This window comes from Meriones unguiculatus, chromosome 10 (genome assembly GCF_030254825.1).
Source record: "Meriones unguiculatus strain TT.TT164.6M chromosome 10, Bangor_MerUng_6.1, whole genome shotgun sequence".
NCBI classification, from domain to species: Eukaryota; Metazoa; Chordata; class Mammalia; order Rodentia; family Muridae; genus Meriones; species Meriones unguiculatus.
The window spans coordinates 4,196,531-4,212,084 of NC_083358.1; the positions used below are offsets into that span (position 1 = coordinate 4,196,531).

Here is a 15,554-nt window from a genome sequence, read left to right on the forward strand (position 1 = left end):
CTGCCCCATCTAAGGAGCAAAGTTGACTTGAATGAATTTAGTCTTCACCTGGAAACATGGGGAGCTCTGCTCTGTCAGGAGGAATTGGGGGCACCACCCTGGCTCTGTGAAGATGGTGGGGAGCCTTTGCCTCGGTGCTGAGCTGAGGGCTGCTCCTGCAGCCATGCTGGGAAGAGAAGAGGCTGGGAAGCCCGGCCACCCTGACTGCCGCCTTTCCCACTCACCTGACACTTGTACTCATGTGGGCCCCACAACACTGCTAACAGTCAAAAGCCCTGAAAACTGGAAGAACTTAAGTGGCCGCTTCAGCTTCCTGCAGTCAGTCTATCACCTGACACTGCTGTGCTTCTGGCCCAGGTCCCTCAGCCACCTCAGGGGCTGCAATGGCACCTGACACAGTGTTTCCGGAGTCCGGAACAGCCCATTTACCTGCTGTGTGGTGGCCCTCTTGCCCCGCCAGAGCCGACCACTGACTCGGGGGGCTGGAAACAGGCTCCCCCTCAGGAGTTGGCGCCCAGCGTGGGGAGCTACTGGAAAGCCAAGTTCAGCTGAGCACCACACTGCCTGATCTGGCTAGGGATACCAGACTTGTGTGCAGAGCTCAGAAACACGCAGGCACCTGGCTCTGTCATTTCCCTGACCCAAACAAGGCAAAAAGCTCACGCTGGGCTGTAGCAGCTGTCCCTAGATTCATTTTCTTAAATTACTGTTTCAAATTTTCACAGACACATGTATTTGGGCTCAGCTTGCTTCCTACACTTCCTTCACGAGTCTCCTGTGTTCCAAACTAGACAGTTTCATTTCTACTTTCCCATCACACATACAGATATGACTTTATCCATCTATATAAGGTCTAGGATCCACAAATGAGAGAAAATGTGACATCTGCCTTTTTGAGCTGGCTTAATTCACTCGCCACTATCATTCTGAGCTGTTTCCATTTCCCTACAAATGGCATGACTCTGCCCCTTCTTTCTGGCTGAGAACAATCCCAGTTCCTTGCCCTTTCCCATGCTGGTGGCCCATGGTGGCCTATGGACCATGGCTGCTATGAACACCAGGGTGCCAGTGTGTGTGTGAGCTTGGCTTGGATGTCCTCTAGGCAAATTCCCAGGAGCTGTGCGGCTACGTCGTCCAGATCAGTTTTGCCTGTTTTTGAGAGCTCTTCATACCGACATCATTCTAAGAAATGTGTAGGGATGTGACCCATGGCAGCTGTGTCCCGCCAGCCCCGCCTCTGACCACAGCCAGCAGCACGCAGAGCAGACCCAGGCACCATGAGACCTGCGAATGGCCACGCGGGGGACAGTCCCAGCTCATCCTGATCTGGGCAAGGTCTCAAGCTCTTTACTCTGCCCACCGCTAATAGTGATTGCTATGGAATCGCCAAGAAGCCTAGATGAGCAACTGGATACCTTGTGAACCAGGCATGGAGACAGAAGGGAGAAAACAGCGAAGAGAGCCAAACCAGCTGTTACACAATGTTTGCTTAACCAAAATGCTCTTCTGGGCCCCCCAACAGCAGGGGCAGGACACCCAGCCCCTGGCCGGCTCGTAGTCAGCCCCGAGACCTACCCAGGCAGCCAAACCCTAAACTATTTAATGACCTTTGCAGCCTGCTCTGAAATCAAGCTCCTGAAGGTCTGGCTGTGGCAGGCCTGCCGAGCGCTATCCACCCTGGGACTATTCATCTCGCATCACCATCATAGCCTAGAACAGCCTTCCCACGACCCGCAGGCCTGGCACCACACACTCATCACCCTAGGACACAAGACGCAGCCTGTCTTAATGGCTGCTCTGCCTCAGAAAGCTTTGTGCCCTTGGGGAAGCTGAGGGTACAAGACAGAAGCACTCACACACCAGGGCCACCGCCCCGGCTGACACCCTTCAGAAGGACAGCCCTGGAGGTGGTGCCCAGCTCATGGAAGAGGCTCTGCACCTGTGGAGATGCATCAGGAGCTTTCTGCAAGCAGAGCTGTGCTGAGGCAGTGAAACTCTTTCATCAGGGCCACCATCAATCTCTGCAGTCTCCCATGTTCTAGACACTAAATTTTAGCTGACAACTTAGAGAAAATAACAGCCTTGGACGGAGCTCTGTGAGGTGCACTCTCGCCACGCACAGCTCGCCAGCAGTGTGCACTTGCTGGGCTGGGGTCATTTCAGAGTCAGAGCAAGAGCCGTGCCCTGCACTCCTTACTCCTGATGGCACCGCCCTCCCAGGAGCTCAGCCGCAGAGGACCCACAAGCCGCTCCTTCCCTGCATGACCGGACGCCCGCCGCGGTCCTCAGCTGCAGCTACCCTCTTGCTTATTTCCCGTGTGCTCTCTGCCTCCGGCCTCCACACGGCGAGGCTCCAAGGCAACCTTCCCAGGAACTGCCCGGTTGAGTGGCTTACTTTCTCCCCTATGCCTATCTCCTCCGGGCCAAATGCCAGAGGCTCCTGGCTGTGGCAGTTTTTCTTCCTACAAGATCATGGTTCTGCCCAGCAGGTGGTCTGGGAACTGCCTGACCACAGACGCCCTCAACATTCTGTGTTTGGCTTGTTTGGCAAATAGATCAGCTGGCAACTGCAGGCTGTGTTGGCCCCTTTGTCGTCAAAGATGAAGGACAGACAGGCATTTAATCGCTGGGTGTGTGGAGGTGGCTGTGCAGCAGAGGACTGCTGGGCCCCAGACTGTGGATGGACAGCGTCGCTACCCCATCTCCTCAAGCACCGCTGTGACCCGCTAAGCTCTCTTAACCCAGTTGCAGTGAGTGAAGAGCGCGTCTTCTGAGTCTTTGGAAGATCAGCTTCCCTCTGATAACAAAATGGCAAATCACGATGACAGATAAACTAGACCCGGGCTCTGACACCAACAGCTGCTGTCCTTCAGTCCAGTGCTCATCTCTAGCGCACTGGAGGCCTCTGTGTGTCTACACCCCATTCCTAAGGACCCTGATCTGGGAGGGTGAGCCAGTGATCAAAGAAAAGTTCCCTTATTCCCGGGTCAAAAGCAGCCACAGCTGAGGTCTGGCCTAAGGACTATAGCAGAAGTCCTGGGGGCTTTTGAGACAGATCAGCATCCACATCAGAGAAGAGAGCCACTGAAGAAAAGCCCATTTCTGTCCCCTGGTGGCTGATCTGAAAATAATCATGATGTATGGAGCTGTGGCAATCTTTCTGCGAGCACATGGGAAAAAATGATGAGGCAGGAAACCAAACGCTTGGGAAAACACTGAGGAAGGCTGAAGTGTTCCCAGCCCCAAACAGTCTCAGGTGGCCACTTGAAGATTTCTTCCCTGCAAGGTGATAAAGTATCTCATTTCCATCAAGTATCCCCATACCATAAATGCCTGCTACCGGGCTGGCTTCGGGCTTGTCCTGGTAGTATTCAGAAGGGAACAAGGACACAGCGTGGACAGTGCACACCCTACGTCAAGGAAAACCACAGCTTCGGTGACTGCCTGTGCGCTGTGAACAATGTGTTCCCATCAGCTACGGACAGCCAAGGCTCCCAAGCATTCCAGTGATGTGATGAGCCTTCCACAAACCCACATGAAGCTCCAGCCAAAACTGCACAGAGAGCCTGGGCCACAACCAGGAAGATGGCTTGGGTAAAGCCACTTACACCAAGCCTGGCAACTGGGGTTCAATTCCTGGGATCCAGACAGTGGGAAGAGAGAACCATCTCCTGAAACTCGTCCTCTTGATACATGTACTATCATGTGTGCACAGCACACACACAAATAAATTCAAAAGATGTAATAAAAATTTAAAGACGTAATAATAAATAAGTTGGGGCATAAAACAGGAAGAAGCATAAGACTATCTCACCCCAGTGCAGTTTAAGCTGAGTGTACAAACACTTCAAACATTTTAATTACACATCTGTAAGTGTATGTGCAGTGCCCGCAGAGGCCAGGAGAGGGCATCAGCCCTGGAGCTTTCCTGAGCCGCCTGATGCAGACGCAGGGAAATACACCCGGGTCCTCTGCAACACACATGAACTCTTTCCATCCCCAAATAAACATCTCTTAAAAGGTGGCTACAGGGGCTGAAGCGATGGCGCAGTGGTTGAGAGCGCTGGCTGCTTTCCCAGGTGACTGGGGTTCAAGTCCCAGCACCCACGCAATGGCTCCTAACCCACAACCGAATGTACCTGGATGTCAGGCCTCCAGTGGCTCTCACAGTAGTACAAAGACACAAGCACACAAAACACTCAAGCACACGCAATTTAAAAATAAATAAAATCACAAAAATTAAGGTAATTATAATAATCTATCTAATCCCACATATCAAGCAAAACAAAAAGCAGGTAAGATAGAGAAAAGTGTATGTGCTTCTCGTTAAAAACAGGTACACTGTTTTTTAAGCATTTTTTTTTTAAAAAAAAGATTTATTTATTTACAATGTATACAGCTCTCATTATAGATGTTTGTGAGCCCCCATGTGGTTGCTAGGAATTGAACTCAGGACCTCTGGAAGGGCAGCCAGTGCTCTTAACCTCTGAGCCATCTCTCCAGTCCCCATACAAACAGGCACAGTTTTATTCTTACTGTTAAACCAATACTTTTCTAATTACTACTTTTGCTAAAAATGGCAACTAACTGAGTTACAAGTGGAAAACAAACTTTGTTAACCAACCAGAGGGAACAATAAAGCAGAGCATACTTAAAAAGGTAACTAACTTTAAGGTCAGAAAAGAGCAGATCCATGATGTCCAGAGGAGGGAGGGGGAGGCAGGAGGATGGGAGCCCTGCCCACTTTTCCCCCATGGTGACAGGAACTAGGCCAGCCGGATCCCACTGAGGACAGCAGCAGCCCCTCCGTGCTCTTGGGCTAGCAGCCTCCAGACCTACGAGCTGAAGAACTTTCACCTTCAGAACTGATTCAGCTGCAGGTTCTCTGTTACAGGAACGGGAAAAGAACCAAGGCACAGACTCAAGGTAAAATGGCACCCTGAAAAGAAAACAGAAGACCTCACACAGAGCACGGATAAACGGCGGCCCCTGTGGGACAGGCTGCCGAGGCAGAGGGATGGCAAGCTTCGGCTCGGCCTGGCTACAGAATGGGAGCCTCGTGGGCTCTGTTGAAAAATGAAAAGTGAAAACAGAGCTGGGTGTGGCTCAGTGGCCAAGCATGAGCAAACCCTGGCTCAGCCCCGTACAGAGCAGAAACAAAACAAGAACAAAGCAGCCTGTTAGCTCCATGCAGCCCACATCATGCGGCAAAATGAAAATGTCACACAACAGCAACTCTATGTTGATAACGGTACAACCGTGAGTGCACCCTCCCCACGGCAGATCACGGCACTGCCGTCGCTTCAGCAGAGCCCGGGATGAGGTGGAGGCAGGCCTGGATCAAGGTTGCAGGCACACCCAGGCAGGATGCTGCAGCAGGGCTCTCGTGCACTCTGAGACACGTTAAACCCACCTACAAAGTATGTGAGAAAGACGGCACGGGGGCTGGGAGTAGGGCTCAGTCAGTGAAGCGCTTCCACACCAGCCTGAGAACCCAGGGAAAAAGCCAGGAGCGGGTGATCCCAGGATGGAGGGCAGAGCTGTGGAGCTCGAGAGCCAGCTAGCCTAACCAAATCAATGAGCTGCAGGTTAAGGGAGAGACTCTACCTCAAAAAATAAAGTGGAGAAGCACCAAGGAAGACACGCTACCTCTGGCCGATCTAAGTTGAACACGGGTATGTACACACACACACACACGAAGTGAGGGACATGAGGACATGGCCCTGCAGGCAGCCATGTTCACACTGCCCCACCACCCCCCTCACTAGGCTTACTCAGATTCCTGATTCCCAGTGGTCTCACCGACACAATAACAGGCGTGCCGACCCTATAAGCCTGCTGTAGGAGCCACGTGTGATGTGTGCTTCACGAAACATCTGGAGCAAAACCCCCAGCTACAGGGCCAGGGATGACGACACCAAGACCACCAGGACCAGACAAAAGAAAACATCATGAGGCTATAACATCCAACTCCCGAGTGATAAAGGTGGGGAGGGAAAATACCAACAACTTCAGTTTAAACTAACAGTAAGAAAAAAAAACATCCAATTGTGAAACTGCTGCCTAAACACACACTGGATTTAAAAAAACAAAAAGCCCCTCAGAACTCCAGACAAGTGGGAAATAAGATATTTTGGTTATTTTAAAGTAGGCTTAAAAATAACTGCAATGATAACACTGATTTCCTAACACAAGAACACAGGGCTGCAGCTAAACCCCAAGCCAGCACTCAGAGGCTGGCACAGCCCAGTGCGCTGTAACGGAGCTGCCCAAAAAGAAGTGGGCAAACATGGATTCACACCAAATGTGGCCCTGAGGGAAGAGCAAATGCAGCTGGAGAACCAGTGATCTTGGGGTAACAGGGCTGTGGGCTGCTTTTTGGAGGTGACACAACTCAAGAGGTCTCCACCCCTCAACTAACTGCGCATGTACCCTGGCAAGCTGCCCCCTCTCACCCAATACTGAAAGTCTGGTCTTATGAGGGTAGTGATGGCCGCTGTGATGTCAAGGTAACAACACCATGTGAGGACCAGGGGGCAGCTCTGCAGAGGGACACACACAACACAGAGTCTACAGAGAGGCTGCTGAGTAAGTGGGTAAATGCCAGAGGAGCTTGGTTCTCAAGAGTGAGAGAGAGTAGCAGGAAGACGGAGGTTTCACCACAACTGGGGAGCATAGTGCAAGCATGTACAGCACTGTCAGGAGGATTTACAATCTGCTGGCAAGACACTCTCCTGAGCTATTCCTGTAAAACAAAAGGTCACCAAATGCCAGCATCCATGGGCGACCTCTTAAGAGCCAACAAAGGATTAGCATGATTAAAGCAGCCACAGGTACAGCTGAGGGTCACAGATGGCATTTAAGAAACAAGTCCTTTTGCAAAGAATCCTTTCTTAGGCACCGAAAGAGATGTGTGCCTCTGCCCTGCATTCATTTCACAAAGTTTATCACAACCACTAGACTGAAGGAGGAAGGAGGCAAGGGCACTGGCCCCAGAAAGCCTCACTTAGGAGCCTAACTCAGAACTCAGTCACTGGGAGTGTAGGCCCCACGCAGAATGAGTGCTGGGACCCTGTCAGAACCAAGCAGCTTGCTGCCCTTCCACATTCCATCTTCCTGGTTCACCCCCACGAGCTACTTACATGAGCACGAGCTGGCGGCACGGAGGATGGAAGCTACAGCTGCAAAAACCCCTAGGAATGCTCCCCAAGTGAGGCGCAGAGGCAGATGGGCACTGGGCGTCCCTCGCAATGAGCAACAGCAGGATGGGGACAGGAGGGACATCCTTAAGAGCTGTGAGAGCGCTTTAGCTTTCTGATGTGGTTTCCTTTTTGCTTTTTAAAAACACAACAGATGTACCTACTTAAAAAATACACTCTCAAAATAATAATTTAAAAAGCGGTCTAAGAAACCAGGGGTATTTAAAGAAAAGAGGACAAGGGGAGGTTGCAAGGCTCTTCTGTCCAAGACGTAACAGACCCAGCTCCTGTCAGCCAAGAGAAGGCCCACAGCGGTGGGACGAATACTGTCACTGCCATCATCTTACTCTGATTTCCATGGCCTAGCAGCACTAAAGTCAAGCACGAGACAAGCAGTAAACCCTCAGCTGAAGGCATGGAGCCTCTGCCCGAGGACACCACTGTGTGCAGGCCTCCAGGGGGCATGCCGTGACAGAGAAACTAGAGTCCTGGGTGGCTGCAGCACTTTGATGGCAGCCAGCTCCCGAGCTCCCCAGCCACAGAAACAGCCAAAAGCAGGTGGCCTCCAAAGCACAGGCTTCCCAGAGGCTGTAGGCCCCTGAGAGGTGACACTGGCTGTTCTGTATGAAGCAGGGAGATCTTTCCTCACGCACGGTTCCCCCTTCTCATCAGACAGGGGCCCACAGTTTCCCTCTACGACCACAGCACAACAGAGAAAACAAGCCGCGACGGGCAACTCTTCACCCCATCGCAGAGCAGATTCTGATACAGACGCACCAGCAGGGCCTACAGTGCTGGTGAGAGCCCTTCCTATGGAAGCGCAGGCCCAGGCACCGTTGCTCTCACCGGACAGTGTTTCACAGGACCTTTGACCCCTCGACCTTCTGCTTCCCTCTCCTAGAGCACACAGCACCCAGGGTGCCAACCTGGGAGCAGAAACCAGCCCCTCTCCAGACAACAGACCCACAGGCCCTGATCTGTGGTCCTCTGGAATGGAAAGACACACTTCTAACTCCTGGCGAGCACCGCGTTCTGTGACCATGGCATGAATGGGCCTAGATGGGCAGGGCAAGCCGATGTCCCAACAGTGTGCCTCTGGAACTCACTTCCCTATACATGCACAGGCGCCCGCGCGCGCGCGCGCGCGCGCACACACACACACACACACACACGCTCGTGCACACAGTACACGCGTGCACACGGAATGTGTGCACACATTCCGGCCACACTGTACAGGTCTGAACTTCTACTTCTCTAGACTGAAGTGGGGCTCTGGGCAGCCACAGACTGCGAGCAGAGACCACCTGATGCAGAAAGGCAAGACCCTTGCGTCACTGTCACCTTCCTATGCTTCAAATGAGCGGGGCCTGGTGCTATGTTTCCTAAGCCCTGATTCTCAGGAGGCTGAAGCAGAAGGAGGCCAAGTTTAAGGTTCACCTGGGCTACAGGGTGAGTTCAAAGTCGGCTGAAGCCAGCTGGGTGAGACCCTGTCTCAAAATACAAGGTGAACAGAGGGCTGGAGATGCACCCTACGGAGGGGCTTGCCTTGACCGTGGGAGGCCCAGGTTCAATTCCAGTACTACAAACAAACACATCCATCAGGTCACCTCGGGGCAGGGAAGCGAAGGCTTCAAGTGAGCAGCTGACGGAGGAGCTTGCACTGACCTGCTTCGGCAAGCCATCCCACCGAGTCTGGTTTTCCTGCTCTGATTCCCTCAGTAGCAGGCAGGGTCACAGCTTCAAAGGTGTTTCCTCAGACGGCTTTTCTGCTGATCGGCTGCAGAATGGCCCACATACTAACGAAGGGAGCCAGCATACTCAGGGTCAGTCCTCGGGGTTGGCCACACCAGTCAAGTACAAAGCTTCCCAGGGCACAGCTTGGTCTACTCAAACTGATTCACACCAGCCGCCGGTCACAGGCCAGCAATGACTGACACCTGCACTGTTGCCAGGGGCTCACAAGCCTTTTCATATTTTCACAGATGTCTGAGCTTACTGACAGCCAAGAGACAGTCATAGCTATACTGAGACTGCTTTGCAGATAAAAACCCAGGGTCAGAGGTCATCTCCACCTCGGTCTGACAGTAACACCTGACAGAGCTACTACCAAAAGTCACATGGCCCATTTCCGTGTCAGTGACACCTCTGTTTACTCATGCACCCTGTTTACACTGCTGCTCAGGATGAAGTGCGGGAACCCTTCATTTTAGACTGAATTAGGACTTCAAACCAAACACTCAGGTGCTCCTCTGCATTCACTGACAATAAAGTTCTTTGCTCTGGACAAAACTACTCACGGAAAGCAGAGAGGTAGGGATGAGATGCATCAAATGCCTTGAGAGTTCTGAGAGCCGGCATGCAGCCAGGAGCACCAAGAGGGTGGGGCCGGCACTCCTGCTACCCTCCCCTCCCCTGCCAGGCCAAAATACCCAACAGAGCAGTGGCCTTGTGGACAGGAGGCCAACCCTGGGCTGGGGAGGTCAGACCCAAGTCAGGACTGATAACAATGGCATGGGATTAGGGTGGGATCCTAGCTGCTTCCTAGAGGAGAATGACAGGGAACCTTCCAGACACGCCCCCACCCAATCCACTGGAAACCCAGCCTGAGGTTCAGTTCTGCATGGCACAAAAATGACCTACCTATCTTATCTGCAAAGTGTGTCTTCCTTGGAGATGGAAACACCAGGTATAGCCTTCAAATACCTCTGTACCTCTTCACCACCAGAACACGGCAATTCTACGTATTCTCCGTCTACAGACTTAATACTGACACGCAGGAGTCACTGAGCAGGAAGCAGGGTACATGGAGACAGAGGAGTAAAAACAAGAATAGAAGAAGGCAGAGGGCCAGTGGGAATACCCAACAAGAATGTGACCATCTCAGAGTGAGAGGAAGGGCATGCAAGGATGGCAGAAGGGAGCTACAGGGACTCCAACCCCTCAAACCCCAAACAGGCTGAAGTCACAGAAAGCAAAGTCGGCAAGTTCTTACACATTACTAAAAAGTGAATGCAGACACACATTAAAGTGCAACTGTAATCAGACAAACTGCCGATCAGAGAACAAGTCACAGTTAATCTTCAGCAGAAGCAGAGAGTGACTGAAGGGCAAAGAGAGACACAGAAGCCCCCGCATCCAAGAAGGCGGCCCTCTCAGCTGGGAGAGGGACATCTCAAAAATGAAAGTGAAACACATGCCTTCAGACAACAGGATCTACTGCCTGTGAGTTGGTACCAGAGGAGCCACTGTGAAAAGCTTATGGGACAAGGATGGACAACGGTCCCAGGCAGGAAGGGGAAGTACAGCAATCAAGATGGGAACACAGATAACTGGATGACTATGAAGGGTGTTTACTGAAGCTGAGGACACTCAAGGTGTCCTGAACAGTGTTCTCTCTCTCTCTCTCTCTCTCTCTCTCTCTCTCTCTCTGTGTGTGTGTGTGTATGAAAGTGAGAGAGAGAGAGAGAGAGAGAGAGAGTGTGTGTGTCTGTGCACAGAGAACAAGAGGGTAGGGGGGTGTGCTGCTCAAAAATGTTCACTCATCTTGGACTCTGTAGTTTATCACAGTTGAAACTTTAGCTGACAAAGGAAACACCTAGAAGCAGAACAAGAGAAAGGATATGGCAGGCAGAACTTGGAACCCAGTGAGATACTGCCCTTGAACTCAGTTCTCCAGAGCACACATCAAACACACAAGGACTAAATGTCCTCCCTAAGACGAAGCTTGTCAGAGCTTGGACGCCCAGAAGTGAACTAAAGGCTACCTTGTACATTTCACATAGAAGGTTCGAGGATCTGTACAGGAAGCAGAGCCAATGATGGAGATTTCACACAAGTGTGACCAACGGGAAGAAGAAAAGCTGAGCAGCAAATCTCAGACAAAAAGCATGGGATCCAGGTAAGTGTCCAGTGCTGGTCAGCCTTACCAGGTGACAGCTGCTCAGCCATGGGCTGTTCCACCAGGCTGCAGAACCATGGTGGGGTGAGAGATGTGCCCGCTGCTATCATGAAGGCCCAGGACCAATGAAGAAAGGACCAAAGACTAAGAAATGGAATGGGCATTACTGACATACATCACGTACTTCTGCCCAGCCTAACAGGTGGAGAAACTGAGCCACAGGTTGCAGCTGTGCATGTGGGGTATACTTGCTGACAACTGTGGCGGGCACTGCCTCCCTCCAGGCCTTCAGGAAGCTGGCACAGTCAAACTGAAAGGGTCCAAAGGGGAAGGGGCTTGTACAGGAGGAGAACAGTCTGCGGCTGCACCACGAAGGGAACCGAAAGGAAGGACACACTGATGGATGGCAGGCCCTTCCCCTCTGGACTAGAGCCAAAATGGACAAGGAAAGCCAGCCCTCCTCCAGCTTCTCAGGACCCTGCCATCTAAGCCACAGAAGGCAGCTTCCCTTGCAAGCTGGCAATACTCAGTGCTTCTTGATTTTACGGACATGCAGGTCACATGCCTAAAGCTCGGGCCATAAAAGACTCTAGAGCAGGCCAGCAAGGCAGCCACGTCCAGCAGCCAAGCTCTGAGAGGGCAGCAGTGCAGCCGAGAGCTCAGACTCTTAGGGGTGTTGGGGTTAGCCCTGGCATGGTGTTTGTGGTCTTATAAGTGACTTCATAATCCTCTGGCCTCCCAGGGACAAACACTACTGAGATTCAAGATGGTACCCTGACGGTCTCAGCTGCCTGCCCTGGCCAAGACACAGTCCTGCTGGTGGCATTTGTCAGCTGCCCACTACACGACAAAAGAGCCACAGAAATAAACCCAAAGGAGGAAAGGTTTCTTTCGGGCCCTAGTTTTAGAAGCTCCAGCCCCTGGCCACCTGGCCTACCCCTGAGGGTCTGTGGTAAGGCAGATCGAGCAAAGCTGCTCTGCTCACCTTACAGCTGTCCGGACGCACAGGGCACAGAAGGGAAGAGGATTGAGGCAACTCAGTCCCCAGGGCCTCACTTCCTTCAACCAAGCCCCACTTGGTAGGTTCTGTTCCCTCCCAGCAGCCCATTCAACACCCCGACAACGTCAGAGTCCTTGTGACCCAGCCACTTCCCTGTGTCTCCACCCAGCTGTACTGGCCACCAGCCACGCCTTACACATGCCTACTCCAAATCGCTCCAAGGAGGGAGACGGGAAAGCCACTGGGGGGGAGGAGGGGCCGCCCACCAGGACCATCTCCAGTCTGCCAGCCAGGTGAGCCCCAAGTCCAGGGCTTTGGGGAACACAGGGTGAAGTCCCAGACAGATCTACCTACCTCAGACCAGTGTATCCTGATGGAGAAAAACAATGCACATGGGACAGAGAAGGCCTGCTCTGTGCTTCAGCCACACTCACACTCCCTCCCCAGAGGGCATGGTCTCCAAGGCTGGCTGCCCAGCGACATGGGGGGACACACACAGGTGCTTCCCACCCCAGGCGGCGCCTCCCCAGCTGACAGATGTTAGGCCAGCAGTACGCACTCATAAGCTGTGGCAGTCCCAAGGGCCCTCCGTTTCCTCAGCTGCGCTAGGGGCTGGCTGCCCTCACCCAGGAAAGCCGTAAAGCCCCACAATGGCCATCCTGCGAGGGTCTCCCTCTGTGCTGGCAGGCTCCTGTGCCGGCAGCAGAGTTTGGGCTAGACTAGCTCACAGTTCCAGTCATGCCCAGGCCCTCTCAGGACACGGCCAACACTGATGGCCAGAGAGTAAACACACGCAGAACACCAGCACCCAACCAACCTACATCTTCTGGAGGCTGGTGGCCTCCTCAGGAGTGTAAGAGCCTCAGAGGCTGCAAGTGGGACCTGTTTACAGCCAGACCTTCTGGCTGCTGGTTACGTCCGAACTCTTGAAATACCAGCATAACCACAATGCAACCTGAGCACGCTAGACAGCCAGGTCTGTGGGCAGGTGCTCCTCTGGGGACGCACAGGACACCCTCATCTCAGGACCAACTTTCAGTGTGACGTGCAAGCACACTTCAAAGTCCCATTTGAAATTCAAGATAAAAAGAAGCGGGTGCAACTTTGAAACTGACGTAGCGCTGGAAGGCTGAGGGAGTCTGCACCAGACAAGTTTCAGATTTGTGGGATTTAGTGGCGCCAATACGGGGTTGGGGAGGGGTGCCTGGCCAGCAAGGAAAAGAATGCCCTGACAAGGTGTTTCCATGCAGGTTTGCTGGCTCCCCAACAGAAACAACCTTAAAGTGCATCATCTTGGGCTCCTGAGGGAGAGGAGACACCCCAAGCTTCCCGCCCTGTATAAAGCCGGCTGCTGTCCTCACAGAAGCACCTAGTCTAAGGGGCTCCTCGAGCAAAGACACCTGCCTGGCATCAGTGACCCCCACTGCTGAGGGATGTCAGGCAGGCTCAGACACCCACAGACACAGTGACCCCTGAGTCACTCAGGACATGACACCTCCCCCATGGCTGGCCCCTGCCCCAGAGCGGCCTTCCCTGCTATATGCTTCTTTCACACGGGCCTTTCTGTGGTCAAGGCGGGCACTCAGGACGACCTCTCTGGGCTGACAGATGGCCAGCCACCTTCCAGCACGTCCTTGTATGGCCAAGGTGACCATCTCCTGCTCAGTCTCTCTCAGTTCTCCCCTCTCTGCTTTGTCCCTCTGTCCTCTCACTGGATCAGGACCCCATTCTCACAACTTACTTCACCTTAACCGCATCTAATAAAGAACCTATGTCCAAACACAGACACTTTGGAAGCTTGGGACCTCAACATGTCGGTGCACCCATGAAGACCCAGCTTCCATGGCTACTGGCCAGAGGGAGAGGAGCCTTCTAATGGGGTCCCGTGAGGCCAAAGGCTCACAGAGAACCACTGTCCTGTCACTCTGCAGGGGACAGAAGCCACAGACAAAGCACTAAACGGGCCTGGGGCATCAACCAGGCAGACAAGGTTCTGGGTACCTCATCCTGAATCTGCTTTCACTGCTCCACTTCCAGCTCTGTGGTCACAGAAGGCTGGTTTCTGCCATACATGTCTTCAGGGTTAGATGCCAGACCCTCACAGGAAAGAGATCTCAGGGGACCAAGGAGAAAGTTCTCCACTGATGCTGAGAGAGGGGCTCCTGGGGCCAACAAGGACAGCAGCCAACTCTCCCTTCCAGGAGCCTGTCAGGGTCTGCGAAGGATTTAATTTACCCGATCCAACCAGTGGGAAGGCCCCAGCGGATCATTAACACAGGCAAAGGAGGCCATCACAGGCCGGGCAGAAACCAACCCATCCTGGGAGGGATAATCAAAGACTGGTTTGGACAAATAATCATTCCAGAAATATTGGAAGATAATGTGTCTATAGGGACAGAGGGAATCTGAGAAGCACACAATGGTGGTGGCAGCTCAGACCCCATTCCCAGGCCGACAAGCCCCGAATCACACCTTCTCCTGCTCAAGGTGAGAAACCAGCTCAGCACCAGCTGGTGAACACAAAGCTCCACTGTCACACGGAGATCAAGCTTCAGTCGGCTCAGGTGGCCGGGAATGTTTTCACTGTGACTCCTCCGAGCCCTGTTCCCAGGCTGAAACCCTGTATCAGTTATTTCCCTCACTCTGTGGCAACGGCTCTGACGACATGAGGAAAGAAGGGGTATCTGGCTCACAGTGCACTTTAGCGTGGTGGGAAGGCACACGCCAGAAACGTGAGGCAGGTCACGTGACGTCTGCCAGGAAAGCCCAATGTGGTGCTCGGCCTGCTCTCTGGGACTCAGCCGGGGACCCCAGCTCGCAGTTCCAGTCTGCCTACATTTGAGATGAGCCCGCCTCAATGCACCTAATCTAGAAAGCCCCTTGCAAACATGGCCACAGCTTGTATCCTAGGTGACTATAATCACTGGCCTTCCCAGCCTTGTGTCAGTAGCTCCTAGCCCAGTGCCTCTGTTTTTCCCTCTGGGACACGAAGAAAATTTGGGGGAGATGAGTAAGACTATGAGTACCACTTTCCTTGTAAATGGTGGCAGAGTAATCGCCGGTGTGTGAGGATGCCACACGCCGAGTTTGGTGGAGTCAGGGCACCATCTGCCCAAGTCCTGGAAAGCAGAGGAGCGTACGGACGGCCCTTCTCCATTACACCAGGAGTGAAGTGCTCTCCCCTGCCCGCCCGCCTCCTGGCTCTCCTCAACTCTGATACGAAGTTAGTGAAGAGTTCCTCTGGTTTTCCAGAAGGTCCCAACTACAGCTGCCCACTAGCCAGAAGTTCAGGCTTTCTCCCTTCCTCATGAACAGTGTTTCATAAGTGCAGCCTCTAACACTAGAAGGCCAGAAAGTCTGAGGCCCACACAGCTTGCTCCTGACTCCTCTGCTGGCCAGCAGTCCGCTGCCTCTGCAAACCACCAAGGGGCGTGAGCCTCACACTCCAGGGCCCTTC

At 53.0% G+C, this 15,554-nt stretch overlaps 1 protein-coding gene across 1 annotated transcript in view; it reads right to left on the reverse strand.

Annotated features, from left to right (window-relative positions):
* Window positions 1-15,554, reverse strand: part of Galnt2 (polypeptide N-acetylgalactosaminyltransferase 2) — a 112,388-nt gene that overhangs the window by 27,373 nt on the left and 69,461 nt on the right. The gene's annotated exons all lie outside the window — the stretch shown is intronic.